The sequence below is a fragment of the Taudactylus pleione genome, unplaced genomic scaffold, assembly GCF_031769625.1.
Source record: "Taudactylus pleione unplaced genomic scaffold, aTauple2 ptg000436l, whole genome shotgun sequence".
NCBI lineage: Eukaryota > Metazoa > Chordata > Amphibia > Anura > Myobatrachidae > Taudactylus > Taudactylus pleione.
In genome coordinates this window covers 11,594,019-11,610,736 of record NW_028284838.1, presented here as the reverse complement: position 1 = coordinate 11,610,736, position 16,718 = coordinate 11,594,019, and positions in this window count along the sequence as shown.

Below are 16,718 nucleotides of genomic sequence, written 5' to 3'. Positions count from 1 at the left end.
AGGGTGCCCTAATACTGCTGCGAATGCGGCCAATATGTCTTACGCTCCTTTGTAGGATAGTGCAAGGTCTACAGTGGCTGGTCCTGGTGTTCTTTTGGTTTCTGTTTCTCTTTTAGAGGCTGCGGTTCCAGAGAATGGTGCTCCTGCTGGGGATGGAGATATGATTGCAGTTTCTATACATGGCAAACAGATAATCATCTCTGATGAGTCCACTTTCGCGCTTTATGCAGATTGGGTGGCGTACTTGGTCAAAGCGACGGCGAAGACATAAGCCTAGCAGATATAAATCTTCCAAATTGGAGGACCCGGATTAAGCCGTACATTGTGCTAACATTCTATTTCGGGCCAGGCATGCCCCTGGTGCTGGAAAGTGCTTGCATATGCCTGCATATGCTGCATATGTGCTTGCATATGCTGCGTTTTCCCAATTTGGCCCTGCCAGCCTGTCAGATCGGTGCTTTTTGCCCTCCTGCTGTACAGCATGGCATCGAGCCTTAGCTCCTGGGACTTTGCAATTTATCTGGTTGCTTGGTTGGCATGGCGTTGAGTTCATCCCATGGAGGGAACCGAGGGAAGACCAGTAGAAAACGTATTCTTTTTGCGTAGAGCTTGTTTGCATTGGGATAGATCCAGTGCTATAGTGGTAATGATGTTAGCAGGCCTGTCCCAATTTTTTCCGTGTCTTGAGCCTGGAGTACCTTTCAAGGTGTTTCTTAACTTAGTTTTTGACTTAGGCTGCATGCTGTGTATTTATTTAATATACAGGATTTATTCCCAGTTTTGGAGAGGGTTAGATGGTTTAGGGGTTTGGGGGTGTTCCATTTCAGCTCTTTTGGAGACAATCATTGCCATGTGCCCCCTATTGTTTAGTTTTGTGGTTTGATCTCATTCCACAGTGGGTCTGGAGAGCTGGTTTTGTCTCCTGGGGCCTAGGAGGTGATCAGAAGATGGATAAACTTGGTTGTGAGTTGCAGTGTCCGGGGTTTTGGAGGAGTGGTCCTCTTACATCCTTTTGATTAGGTCCAGGGATGTAAGTCTTTAAAGGACGGATGGTGCACTGGAATGTCAAAGGGTGTTTTTGTAGAGTTATTGAGGAGTTAGTTGGAGGAAGTCAAGGTGTGGTAGATTAAAGTTTGGTGGCGGTGCGGTTCTTACCTGGGAACCACTGTTGGCGGGAAAGAATGGTAACAGTCTCCATCTGTCTTTGGAGCTTTGGGGGGTCACAAGCCGGAGTTAGATTCCAGGCAGCAGACATGATACAATATAGATCAGAGGCGTAGCACAGAAATACTAGCGTGTGACTGCTATAATATAACCAGCAAGGACTATATGTAACAGGTGGCACCAATGAGCATCAGCTAAGAGTTGACCTCCAGTTGACATTGGGGGAGATGTTTTATAGCGGCACTTATCGTACTGCTATAACTCTTCCTGCTTTGCCTCTTCACCGAGGCGAAGCAGGAAGCACTAACAATGATATGTAAGAACATCTCATCTGCCGGAGTGGGGGAGTGAAAATTACCCTCTCCGGCGATCCCCGCTAGAGCCCACACTGCATCAGCCTAGTGCTGTTGTGCTGCTTCTCACTCCCGCCTGGCTCCACTGTGCATTTGCAGGATCTCGCAAGCATTGCAATATCCTGCGTGCAGCCCCCAGAGTTGGCAGCCACCGCAGCAGGGACAGTGCTGTCCCTGCTGTGGTGGTAGGGCAACACCAGCTGCAGCTGTTGATATCGATAGCTGCAGCTGTTGGAACGGTCAGGTGAACATATATTGCCCAGATTTTCAGCCTGCTATCTTATAGACAGGGCTGCCATCAGAGATTGTGGGGCCCAAGACTGTCAAAATAGGCAGGGCCCTTCTTCTTGGGTTGGGGGCAGTTTGTCAGAGGTGGCCATTGCTGTGGAGAAAGCGGGTGGAGCTATAGCAGAGACAGGGCATCAATTGGTGCGTAAACTAATTAAAAAATATATATCACTGTTTGGGCTGTGGGGGTGGGTGTTAACATGTACATGTTAATCTATAATATAGAGGTAAGAGTGAGAGAGCGGGGTGAGGGTGTGAGACCAAGGTGTGTATGTGAGAGCAAGTTAAAAGTGGGAGAGCAGGGTAAAGGGTTGGAAAGCAGGCTGAGGGTGGGAGAGCAGGGTAAAATTCAGAAAGTTGGGTGAGGGTGGGAGAGCATGGTGATGGTGGCAGAGCAGGAATTTCTGTACCTGAATGGAAAGTGGGGTCACCTGAGCCTTTCTTGCTCCTGCCCGTCTGAGCACTTTCTCTTCACTGTGGCAGCGCCGCGGCTGTAGGTAGCTTCTTCTTACCCCACCACTGCTGCTCCCTTCCCCGCTGCTGCTTCTCCCTCTCCCCCGGCTGCTTTCTTCCAGGTTCAGCCTCTCCCCGCTGGCTGGTGGTTGCCGGACTGGCTGCCGTTCACTCTACTCTCACCAGGACAGAGACAGGGCCTGGGAGGCAGCCAGTTAATTGGAGCTCGTGGACCGGTGTTCAATCAGGAGCCGACGTTGTGGCCGCTCCTGATTAGTAGCCGGTCCACGAGCTACAATTGGCTTGTGGCCGGCGCCTCTTTCAAAATGCACCTGGCGCTTATCCACTCCGCTGCTGGCCCTTTCTGTCCAGGCCCAGGACTCTAGTCCCGGCATTCCCCCACTGATGGCGGCCCTGCTTATAGATAGCAGCGCTGATAATGACAGGGGTGCATACCTCCCCTGTCACTTACCGCCCAGCCCCCCAATAATACATGGGGGAGAAGCGGTATCAGCACACGTGCTTCGCTGGTTCATGCATCTTCCCCATTGTAACATGTGACTGCATTCACTGGAAGATAAAGCAGCACCAGCTAAAAGGACATACATGCATGTTCCAAATAGCAGTTTCCTGCTGGTCTTAAACTGTATCTACCTCTGGGACCTCCTGTAGGTTGTTATGACTAACACTGTCAATCCACATCTCTACACTAACATGAGTATAGCACTTGTAAAAGGTGGCATCATACTTACCTAGTCTCTTGGACACCCAGATAGGTGGGCAATTTTACCTGAGGTCACCAGAGTCTGCCACCTTCCCAAATGACGTGGTGTCTGGGCAGCTTGATGATGCAATTCGCACTGAATCTGTTTTACAATGCTGGTAATCATGGCAATGTATAGCGGGTTGTGGGCCCAGGATGACATAATCGTGGTGCTATGCCCCCCACACTACCCACTTGGTTGTGCCAAGGAGGGGCAGCCGAAAAATCAGCATGTATGCAAGCCATACTTCTGATGCAAGTGGGAATGTTATTAAGCTGGATGCATCTTGGGATGTGTCCTACTCAGCATAAACACATACATGCACCTTTTTTTATATGAGTCTTTTCCTACATATGCTTGGGGTGCAAATCATACTTGCCGACAGTGGCGTAAGTTCCTCCCAGATGCCCGGAGACAAGTTATAATTTGGTGCCCCCCCCATCACAGCCGCTGACACTGTAATGTAGTAATTTGCATGCAGACAGGCTATAGATGTTGGTCTGACACGGAGCTCTCCACTAGTGTATGGTGGCTTAACAGGTGCCGGGAAGGGGTGCCATGTATTGGGCGGCCGTGACGGTTTACTCTGGGTACATAGTTACAGCCCTAAGTGGGGTGAATATGTTGTTCACAATGGAGGAGGTGCCCCTCCAGAGCTGGAGCCCGGCGGCAGGCGCCTCCATTGTCTCCCTAGTTCTGCCCCTGCTTGCCGACGTTACAATTTCTCCTCTCCAGGAGCAACCCGTAAAAAAGATGCTGCAGACAGGATCAGGGGGGCGTGGCTGGATGATAAACGTCATTAAGCCCCACCCATCCATTACAAAAGGTGTGATTCACGGGCGGGGCCAAATGATGCGATTCGGATAATTATTTCTCCGCCCCTTCATACGGACCCGCAAATTGCCCATAAAATCTCCCCATCCTGCCCACTTCACTAGGAAGTGGGCAGGATGCTGGAGAACTGCCTACTCTTACGGGAGTACGGGGGGTTATCCGAAAAATTGGGAGCCTCCCTCAACTTCCGGGGTAGTAGGCAAGTATAGTGCAAATGCATCCGCCGTTAACTGAGCCACTTTACTGTATGTTCTTACACAGTAACATAATAGAAGCTGGGTTTGAAAAAGGTCACAAGTGACAAAGTATAATGTGACCTCTGTAATGGATCATTTATACTTGATCATCCTTTTTTATAGTCACCATGGTACACATATACAGCACTGTAATACGTGTTTACCCGTGGTTTAAATACAGTGAGACATTCCACAGAGCTTACTGACTAATTTGTACATAAGGGATCTAAAGATCTGAAGTGATTTGACATGGATTATAAGATTATATAATATCTGGGTGTAACACCATAGAGAAACATCCATTGTGTGTTATGTCTTTAAATTCTCCAGTTATTATCTATTACACTAGGGAACATAAAAATATTTTTTTTTGTTGCCAAGGATTTAAGATCGGTTTGAGAGTACACCCAGGTCCTATTTTCGCATTAGATATTCACTATAGCTGAATTGGCTCCAGTTTTCAAATGAATGCAAAATTATAAAATTCAATTATTTTCTCCATTTGAAGTACATTACTAGACTAGGCCTGCTTTACTTAACAGAATCAACTTAGTTTTGCTTTTTTAACAACTACCCTCTTTCAACAATAACAAGAATCTATTTTATTTGTGATAACGTAGCTGGTAGTCACGTTTGAGACACATAACACATTCAAATCTCCTCACTAACGCTGGGAGGAGGCGTGGCAGTGCACTGCTGAGCCTGCTGGGACATCCTCAGACCACAGCCACGCCTCCTCCCAGCATACAGAGAGGAGCAACACATAACACATTCATATCTCCTCACTAACGCTGGGAGGAGGCGTGGCCGTGCACTGCTGAGCCTGCTGGGACATCCTCAGACCACAGCCACGCCTCCTCCCAGCATACAGAGAGGAGCAACACATAACACATTCATATCTCCTCACTAACGCTGGGAGGAGGCGTGGCCGTGCACTGCTGAGCCTGCTGGAACATCCTCAGACCACAGCCACACCTCCTCCCAGCATACAGAGAGGAGCAACACATAACACATTCATATCTCCTCACTAACGCTGGGAGGAGGCGTGGCAGTGCACTGCTGAGCCTGCTGGAACATCCTCAGACCACAGCCACACCTCCTCCCAGCATACAGAGAGGAGCAATGGAGAGGACCGAGTGACGCAGTTAGCACACCTCCTGTTCCTTTGTTCGGCCCTCTCTCTGTCCCATCACAACCAAGTTCCCACCGTTTGGGCTTGTTTTGATCAGTGCATCCCCGGCTTTTGTCGGGAGTTAGCACTGAATGTGTGAAACAAAATGTTTCCACCGTAAACATGAGTTCTACTCGGAGACGGTGTACTAACAACTCTGCTGCAAAAGAAAGAAAAATATAACTGTATTCGTAAAACAAGTATATCAGGCTTATTTTGGACATCACATAAGCCAGCAAGACAAGATTTGGGTGCCTCACAATTAAAGATGATCAAAAAGGACTTAATTTCGGCATACCTATGATGTGGCGTGAGCCAAAAGATCACTTAGGTGACTGCTATTTTTGTAAATGTGAAGGGTATGAATCAATTTAAGAAACGGGAATACCCAAGTATGAATTCTTCAAATCAACCAACATAGTGAAGATTTACCTGAACCACCATTCAGTTCGTTGTGCGAAGTTGAATGTGATGATGTGGAAATGTTAATTTCATCCAGTGCATGTGACAACACAGATGAAAGTGAGTTTGAAGAAAGTTCCTCTACTCAAACAAATTTTCCCAAAAGGAACTAAACGATTTAATTTGTGTCTTGAATTTATCGAAAAAAGGAGCTGAGCTTTTAGCATCCAGACTTAAAGAAAAGCACTGTCTTGAGCCGGATGTTACTATAACGTCGTATCGAAATAGAGAGCAAGCCATACTGCCGTTCTTTAGCCAAGATAACAATCTTGTGTATTGCAACAATATTCCGGAACTTCTCCAGATGATGGGCTTACCAGAATATCGAGCAGAAGACTGGCTGCTCTTTTTGGATAGTTCTAGAAGGAGCTTAAAATGCATTTAATGGGAATAATTTTGCGCCGATTCCTATCGGTCATTCAACAAAATTTAAACAGTAGTATGAAAATATCAAGTTAGGCTTAGAGAAAAATTGCTTATTCTCAGCATCAGTGGTCTGTTTGTGTCGATTTAAAAATGGTAAACTTTCTTCTTGGGCAGCAAAGTGGACATACTAAGTATCCTTGTCAGATATGCTTATGGGATAGTCGTACAAAACAAAAGCACTGGCAGCAAACCAAAAAAAAATCATACTGCCGCCTCTCCATATCAAACTGGCTTTAATGAAACAATTTGTAAAAGCATTGGACAAGTCAGGTGATTGTTTCACGTATATTTGTCGAACATTTACTTCTCTTAGCATTGAAAAATTAAAGGCAGAAATTTTTGACAGCCCACAGCTCAGTGCTCGAAGTGGAAATTTGGAGGTGGGGGTATGGAACTTTCAATCTCCAACCCCCCCCCTTCATGTGTCGGCAGTGGACGTACTCACCCTGCCTTCTACTGTCCCTGTAGCCTTAGTCATGCTGGGGGATTGAAGATCAGACTTGCCTATGTGAGCTGCGCGCTGACGCCGTCTAAGGAACAGCACTCAGTGGCTCCCAACTGAGTGTAGAGAGATGCTTCCTCAGACTGAGCGGCATTTTAAAGCCAGCATTGGCCGGCAGCCAATGAGAAGCTAACACTTGGCAGCTTCTCATTGGCTGGTGGGCCGCGAGCCATGATTGGCTTGTGGCTGCCCCTTCTTTTAATCCGCAAACCAGGATTGGCTGGCGGCTGGAGCTAACTGATGTCAGTGTAGCTTCTGGCTGCCTCCATCCCAGCGCCATCGTCGAGATGTGTCCCCACATCTCCATGCAATGCTGCTGCTGTTCCAGCGTTGGGACCCCATATACGATTCCAATGCTGGTACCTTTTTTAATGTGGCAAAAACGATGTGGTGGCAGGAAGTGGCGGTATGTCATACCGCCTCACTTTGAGCACTGCCACAGATACAAAAACTGGTGCGGTATGTCATACCGCCGTATACCGCACCACTTCAAGCACTGCCACAGATACAAAAACTGGTGAAGGATCCAATATTTTACCACATCTATGTCTGAAGCTGAATCTGAAGCATTGCTGAGTTATGTGTCTGTAATTCAAAATATTTTAGGCAATTACAAGGCAGACAACCACAACATGCTAAAATGTTTCGAGAAAGCAGGTGCAAACAAGAGTATTAAAGTACATTTTTTGTACAGCCATTTAGATCACTTCCCGTCCAATCTAGGAAATTTAAGCGAAGAACAGGGTGAACGTTTCCACCAGGATATTCAGGTAATGGAAGAAAGATATCAAGGAAGGTGGGATAGTCACATGATGGCCGATTACTGTAGAGGGACTGCCCGCAACTAGAATACAAAAGACAATCCTACAAAAAATGATTCAGCATAACTTCCTAACACTTATGTAATTATCCTGTGTCTTTTTATAACATTATAACATTTTACGAATCAAATTTAATCAGAATAAAAAATATATATTTTTAATTATTGTTAACATTGTTTAATTTAATTTTTCATAAGTATAAAATACATATGCATATCTCAAAAACTAGAGCATATTGAAAATTAAGCATGGCATATTCATCATCAGGAGCACAAAATTAATTGATTCCGACTCTTTAATTCCTGGCAACAGATTGACTGTTCGCAACACCTGACATGAAACTCGGAATGCATTATACTGACATGGCAACTGAAAGAGGACTGTACATGCTGCCCACAGGGATTTGGGCAACCATAAGACATTTGTAAGACATTTTACCTGATGGAGGGATAATGCATATTGCTTCATACAAAATAGTGATGTTATCACTGTATTACTTTATAAATATAAGCATGTTGAGGTCATATACATAGATTAAGATTTATGTAATGAAACATACCTGTAAATCCACAAATGTGTCCACACATGCATGCATCACATTGTGGTAATTGTATTTTAAAGGTTGGATTCACAAGTCCATGAATCCATATTTTGCACCAGTGCAGATATCCTCACTAAGAACAGCCTGCTAGAGCATTTGGCCCAATTATACTCAATAAAATACTTCTTCACTGACCCTGATTAATTTTGCCTGATTATCAAAATATAACAAAATAAGAAATAAGCATAAAAGTTAAAGAAGAGCTGGTAGTCAGATTAACAAATTTATTATAATAATAAAAAGATTCAGATACAATAAAATAACACTCGGCCTTTGTAATTAGTTAAAACAAATGTACAATTTCAGCTTAGAACATTAAACAATCAATGCAGCTTTGGTATTGTTAAAGTAATTATACAAGCAAAGACATGAAGAATTAGCAGGGGTGTATCTAGTGCTCTGTGCAACCCTGGAAAAAAAAATTGGCACCCCCTGTCACTCCAGGCTCCCCTTTGTCACACCAGGGTTCCCCTGTATCACTTTAGCCCCACCCTGAGTCACTACAGTCCCCCCTGTGTCTCTCTAGGCTCTCCATGTGTCACTCCAGGCCTCCACTGTGTCTCTCCAGACTCCCCTGTGTCACTCCAGCCCCCCCATGTCACTCTAGGCCCCCCATGTCACCCCTCTGTCTATCCAGGCTCACTCCCCGTATCTTCCCAGCCCCCCCACCCCCCTGTGCCAGCTTTTAACATCCCTCTGCTTCTCAGTGGTGCAGCACAGCATGACGTCATGACATCACGCATGCTGCACGGCAATAGCAAAAAAAAATTTATATTGTACAGGCCAGCTGTGCCATATGTGGGCTTGTCAATCACCCAGGTGGGGAAGGGAAGTCCACGAGTGACACCGCCGGGCAGAACCTCCCCTTGGCCAGTGCCCCTGGTGAGTGCCATCCTGGCCAAGGGGTACATATACCCCTGCTGCAGTGACACTGGCTCACATCATGCAACCACAGTTCGCCCAACTCACACCATTCCACAGTCCGGTGCCCTCTGCCCACATCATACCACATTGCAGTGCCGCAGCTCACAACATGTCACACTGCAATGCTCCCAGCTCACATCATGTCACACTGCAGTGTCTCCTGCTCACAGCATGCCACACTGCAGTTCCCCTGGCTCGCATCATGCCACACTGCAATGTTCCCGGCTCACATCATGCCATAGTGCAGTACACCCAGCTCATATCATGTACACACTGCAGTTCCCTTCCACTCCAGGACATGACGTAAGTTGCAGTATTTATCATATATTACTATTTAGCCTAGTTCCTGTGTGCAGAGTATGTATAGTTTGTAATTCTCCAGTGTTCTTATAAATAGAAACAAAGCAAAACAGTAGGTACAGCAAGATAATGACATACAATATACATCCAGGCTACTGTATGTCAGAACAACCTTTGATGAAAAAAACAAGAAGGTAAACTTTAAATCATGGAATGGCCAGCACAGTGTCCATACTTAAACCCCATCAAGCTGGTTTCGGATGAACTGGACACAAGGGCGAAAGCAAAGCCACCTACAAGTGCAGCATATTTGTGGGAACTTCTACAACAGTGTTGGGAGAACTTCCCGAACAATGGGGGTGATTTAAGGTCTGACGCTATTGCTATCGTAGCTGCTACCATGGTAGCAGTTGTGATAGTACTATTATGTTGTTATTGCAGCAGGCTTCCTGCCTTCTGCATGCACTACTGTTCCGAGCTGCATCCATGGACGCAGCATCAGAACATCTGCGTGATCCTCTGCCAACTGAGTGACCATGGGGTCGCTGAAGCAGGTGAACGCAGTTGCTCAAAAGAGACCAGGAAATCTCCGCCAGCGGACAGAGATTCTGGCATCATCCCACCCCGCATCGGCAGTGACATGCCTCCATTTGGGGAAACGGAGGCCATCGCCACTGCCTCCCTGCCCAGAAATGGCAGCAGACTGTCGGTCACTGACAGTCTGCTGCCGTTCTGCTTGCCATCATCCAGGACCCATACTGCCAGAGCCATATCTAGGGGTGTGTGAGCAGTGCAGCTGCACAGAGCGGCAGGGTAACTGCAACCAGAATCTCTGCAGCAGTGTCGCATGGAGCATCCTTATGATGCTTCAGACGGTCACACTGCTGCTCCTACAGCCTCCCGGAGCATCCTCCTGGCTTTGTTGTAATTATCGGTGTTTGTAGCCCCGCCTCCTCCGTGTGACATTATATTGAGGTGGCGTGGTGCCACGAGCCAGCCTTAGTTATGGCTCGGTGTACTGCACATGCAGTTAATTATCCATCAAAAATATGTATAAAAAGGAGAATCCTTTATTTATCAATGTTCCATAAGCTGTAATAAGTGGATTTCAACATATAAATTATCTCTTTAGTGTGGTAAAAAAGGTGCTCCTGGGACAAACAATGTGATATCCACAGTCCACGGTCTATGGAGCCACAATGATGTGAACATAAGTAGGAACTGTCCCAGCCAGGGCCATTTCTAGGGACAGAGGGCCTGATTCAGAGCCGGACGCTATTTGCGCTCGCTCGTTCAGAAAAAGGGGCCGGCTATTTAAATTGAGCGCTCGCTCTTTGCGGTCTGTTGACGCCTCTATGTCTGAGCGAGCGAACAAAACATGCACTCGCTATTTTGTAAAGATGCCCCCTGGCCGCTCGCATCATACGTCATCTCCGCTATTTATTAGATTAATCGAGTACATCGAAAGGCATCTGAACTGCTCGCAGTGCTTGTGGTTGGATTTTCCTACCGCAATCATGCGAACAGTTCAGGCTAAGAAACAACCAAGTGACATGGTCGATGACGCTGCTTTGTTAATTATGCACACCCTTAAAACGCCCGTTTTGACCGTTTGGCACGCCTGCGTTCGGATCTCCACTCCCCGTTTTCAAGCACCTTCCCCTGTTACCACCCACAAACGCCTCATCATGTCACTCAAATTAGCAGGCACTCGCAATTTTGCGAACACACATTTTCCGACCGCACTGACTGGTTGGCGCATGCGCATTACGACCCATACGCACGCGCAGATGTGTGAACATCGCTCGGAGCGAACGAGCGGACGCTTACGAGCGGCTCTGAATCAGGCCCAGAGTCCCAGTGCGAACAGACAAAATGCACTCCCCCCCCAACAATAGTACCAAACGTTAAGAAAGCGCACCACCAGAAACTGGGTGTGGCCTCACAACTAGGTGTGTGGTCTCAAATGAAAAGACTACCTTACGGCTAAATGACTTATAACCATAGGATTAGGGACAGCAAAACCAACTGCTGTTTTTCCTATTCCTGTTCTAAGGCACACCATCAGTCCCGTGTACCCCCACAGGAGAAAAAACACATTGCTCCCTCACAAAGGAAATAACATTGCTCCCCCACAGAAAAAAAACAGCACATTGCTCCCCCCCCACAGAATATACCACATTGCTCCCTCCCACAGAATATACCACATTGCTCTGCCACAGAATATACCACATTGCTCTCCCACAAAATATACCACATTGCTCTCCCACAGAATATACCACATTGTTCCCCCCGACAAAGAATATACCACATTGTTCCCACCGACACAAAATATACCACATTGCTTCCCCCCACAGAATATACCACATTGATCTTCCACAGAATATACCACATTGCTCTCCCACAGAATATACCACATTGCTCTCCCACAGAATATACCACGTTGCTCCGCCCTCACAGAATATACCACATTGCTCCCCCCGCACAGAATATACCATATTGATCCCCCCATAGAAAAAAAGCACATTGCTCCCCATAAAAAAAAAAACTACTTACCTGCTGTCTCATAGGCTGGCCGCTTGGGCTGAGCAGAGATGCAGCGTATGGGCGGGTATATGAGTGGGTGGATGGATGGGATGGTTGGGAAGGCGGCCAGTGAGTCAGTTGGGTGGGAGGGCAGGCAGTCAGTGGAGTGGGGCGGGCGTGAATGGCACCTGGTTGGGATCCTCTGCGCAGCTGCTCAACGTGACATCGTGACGTCACGATGCAGCCGCGTCATGCGGTGGGTGGGAGGGGGTGGACAGCCTGGGAGAGAAGAAGCGGCACCAGTGAATGCAGGGAAGCGGTCGCTGCTACCTCTGCTACAGTTGTCTGTGTGAGTGACTGACAGGGCCGGGACGGAGCACCCAGTGCGATTGCACGGGTCGCCCACCCCTACAAATGGCCCTGGTCCCAGCGTTTAGAGGGCTCATCCGTTAGTAAGTAAATGGCATTCACTAACAGACTGGCTGCAAATCGGCACACACTGTTACCTGGCTCTCTGGAGCTAATGGCAGTGTTCAGCTGAAGTCTCCAGTCATCTGTTGTGTATGGGTTTTATCCGAGTATGCAGGTATTGAGTAGTAAAATCTTTAGCATGTCCGTAGAAATATAGCCGGGGTCCTTTAGATCAGTCCACAGAATAGAAGCAATGAAGTCCTATTCCTCTGACATGTTTCGCTCCTATTATGGGAGCTTTATCTAAGAGTCAGAGATCGTGGACTGTGGATATCATATTGTTTGTCCCAGGAACACCTTTTTTTACCACACTAAAGAGAGAATTTATATGTTGAAATCCATTTATTACAGCTTATGGAACATTGATACATAAAGGATTCTTGCTATTATGCATATTTTTTCTGGATAATTAATTTTTATGGAACTCTATTTTCATTAATTCCCCGATGGAATATTAAAATGTGTATTGTACTATATTTTTGGAATATAGAAATTGATTATTAGAAAAATTCATATGCAATCTCTTTTATATATGCATTAGATTTATATAATATATTTTTAGATGGATTGTTCCCTTATATATATAGGTACCAGTGTCTTGGTGTCGATAATTTCTGCCATAGCAGAATCTTTTTAGAAGCAGAGTACCAATTTTTCTTTTTTAAAAGTGTGCAGTAGCTGATATAGCCAAGAGTCTTAGCGAGTGGACATGTGTGAGCTTGGCTTCAGCTTGAGACATCGCAATCTCCAGTCAGCAAGGACTCCCCACTCCCCATAATTGTTTTCTCTGCACAGAATTGTCCTCCGAAGCCACCAGAGCACATTTCTATATCTGCCCTCTGCATGGTGTAACCTGGAAGCTAAATTTCAGAGCCACTTGCCATTGATTTGAGATTTCCCATTCACCTGATCCTCCTGGACTCATCAGACTCTGGTAAAGTTTGGTTGTCTTCTCCAATTTGTGCCCGACTACCCCAGTACTGATAAAGCTATGGCTGCTTTCTCTGCATTCAGGCCGGCATGCTGCGTGTAACTACTATTGGGACTCTGGGCCTGATTCAGCAAAGAACGCAGTTACTTATACGCAGGCAATCGGTCGATTGTTGCGTTCTGCGCATGCATATGCATTGCAGTGCGCGTGCGCAAACTAGATAATTGCAAAGGGATTTGCAATTGCAGAGGCCACGCAGATCCAAAGCAGAGTGATTGACAGGAAGTGTTGTTTGTGGGTGGTGACAGGCTGTGGTCGAGCGAACACAGGCGTGCCTGTGCGTTAGAACGCCGTTGCAGGGACGTGCGTAAATTTGCCACTGCAATGACCTAATGAGAGTGAGGTCTCATAGCGTGCATGGCTGTTAGCAATTCCTGAGTATATAATGATGCATGCACACGGAACGACAGTCAGCGATAACGATATCACTGAACGATCTCCCGGGTGTGCTGGATGATTGATATCGATCATCCAGCACACCATCAACTCACCAACGACGACCAGCAACGATCACTGGTCCCTATAGTAACCTGGTTGATATCGACCAGGTTGGCCTACATGCACAGTCGATGGACGATATCGTTATCGTCCATACGTGCCCGCGCATCACAGGTCATTGGTGGGTTGGATGTACCGAAAAATGTACGATATGAACGATATGATCTGTATCGTTATCGTTTATATCGTGCATTTTAATCATACCGTGTGTACGCACCTTTAGGTATGAGCTTGTGCAATTGCTGCGTATGGGTCCGATGTTACTCGATGTTTACCGATATTTTAGCTCTGCTAAAAGTCCCATTGCATACTAAAATCCTAGGAGAATAATAGCAGGTGATATAGCCATGAGTGTGATTGTATGCACAGATTAGCAATGAGAAAGTTGTTACATGTGTGTTAAAGCAGAGGTACTCTTGTATTGCACATTTTAAAGTAATAGTTTAAAGAAAGTATGAATTAATAGTTTAATAGAAAGTGTTTTTTTATTATATTTTTATTTAACATTTATTCACGTCATTACTATTATTTTGTAACTTAAACGTTTTTTTCTTTGAATTACTTTACATGTATACCTTCATTGTCTTATTTCAATGTATGATTGTTTACAAACTATGATTTATATGTGGTTATAATGTAGTGTGTTATATTCGCAGCAGTTGTATACCCAAAACACACTGTAAAAATACACTTGTTAATTTTTGTATATTAAATGTCATGCATATACTGTATAATAGTTTAATATTTTTTTGTTAAGGGTTATAATATCAAACACAGACTTATCAGATTTTTTTTTACTTTTTAAAAAGTCTATCAGAAATGGCAATAACTAATACTACAAAATAATTCCATCCAAATGTGTCTGGCACAACGTATTCAGACACAATATATGATAATAAAATACGGGTACCAGGTCTTAGAAAATCAGAGAGGTGCTTCAAAGAGGCAATATTGTCCAGATTTCATAGTAGGACCAAGTTCAAAAAAGATCATGGAAAGACCTGTATGGAAATTGGCAAAAAATGTTATTCTGTGTTCTGACGCTTCGCAGAATAATCCCGGTTCCGGGTGGACCATCGGGTACCCTGCCAAGAGCTGGTTCCTAGCTTGGCAGGGCACTGGTCCACCACGGTGGAGCACCCACTTGGGCCATGAAGTCAATCTTTCATCTCCCTGAGATCTTGACGGGTATCCCTAATAACGGAGGTTTGCTCCGGCATGCTTGTCTGGATGGCTGCAGTTTATCTTTCCACTGCCACCCTAATGCAGTTGATTACTGCTGCCAGAGTGGCAGTGGTGGATGGGGGGTGACACAGATGGAGGTTGTGTACCCCCCCCCCCAGCTTTTGAGGGTGTTGGTCTCCTAAAACGAAGAAAAAGAAAAAATACATTTTTGAAGTTACAGAGTTATAGACAGACCGACAGACAGACAGACCAACTGATAGACATACAGACCGACTGATTGACAGACTGAAAAATAAACACTTACTACAGTCAGCATGTCGGGCATCAGTGGCAGGAACCACCAGGTGATCTAAGTGGCCATCTGCCAACAACCTCCATTCTATGGTGCCCAAAATTTTAAGATCTTCTCGTGTCAATGCTAAGATCTCAGGGAGGGGACCTCCTGGTCCTTTTGCATGCTCAATCCGGGATTTATTTTTGCTCCTAAATCGGCTGCGAAGGTCACTCCATGTGGATTAAATATATGAAAAGACAAATGTTATTTAACTAATTATCCTGTAAAAATATTGTAATAACACATCGAAATTATTTTCACACATCCATTTTATACTAGACAAGCAATACACATATTACACAGTACACAGGTTAGAAATTAAAATTATCTTAAAAAATATTAATTCAACCATTGGTTATCAAACTTGGCCCTCTGGACCTCACACAGGGAAATATTTCAACGTCACCCAGCAGCTGTACAGGTGAATTCTTTAACATTTTTTACAAAGATACTTAGTTGAAGATAATTGTTAAACTCGTTATTGGAAGGAGACATGGAAAGCATGCACTGTTGAGGGTCCTGAGGAACCAATTAGAGAACATGTTTTTTAAAAGTGAGACTTTTGTGGTTTACAATAACAAGCAAATTGATTTAAAAAGAATACTTATTCTTATCGTTTTCTTAGAAACTTTGTAGTATGGTTATATGAGTGCACAGCATAAACTTTTTTGCCAATTTTGACCCATGATCTTCCCATGACCTTTTAAAGGAAATTTGGTCCCGCTATAAAATTGGACGATTGCCTCTTGTAGAAGCACCTAATTTTCCATACTACTAAGACCTCGTACTCGTATCTTGTCATCAGCATAGACTGTTGGGTTTCCTTCCATTGTGTCAGACACATTTGGAGGTGATGTGTGTGGAGGAGGTGGAGACGGGACCTTTGTGAAGTCACAGCAACTGGACCACCATCCACATCTGCAAGTGTATCCAAAGCCGGATCATCTTCTGTCAAGTCCTGTCCAAATTCTTCCTGAAATGGGACAAGATCAAAATCAGTGTCTCCCTCCATCTTTGGCAAAGTTCTAAATCCATCTAAGGGTTTTTATAAACATATGCGTACTTGGGGAGGAGTAATTGCACACGTATGCATCACATACTCAATTAACAAATGTCTATAAAACCACTCTCCCTAGGCAGAAGAGTCATTTGCCAAAGAGATCTGCAAAATGGAGCACATGCGTATGACTGCAAAGGCATCTGGTATGACACCTGTAGAGTGTTGTTAGTAATGTCATGTAAACTGTGTGTACATTGGTTAAAACTTAAAACATAGCTAGAGATATTTTCAAAGCAGCCATTTTTATGTAGGCAGCCAATTAGAATCCACCAGAGTCTTTATAAAGCATGCATATTGAAATAATCGCCATTGCCTTCATGAGAGCCGCATGCTTTAGTTGCCGGGAACTTTGCA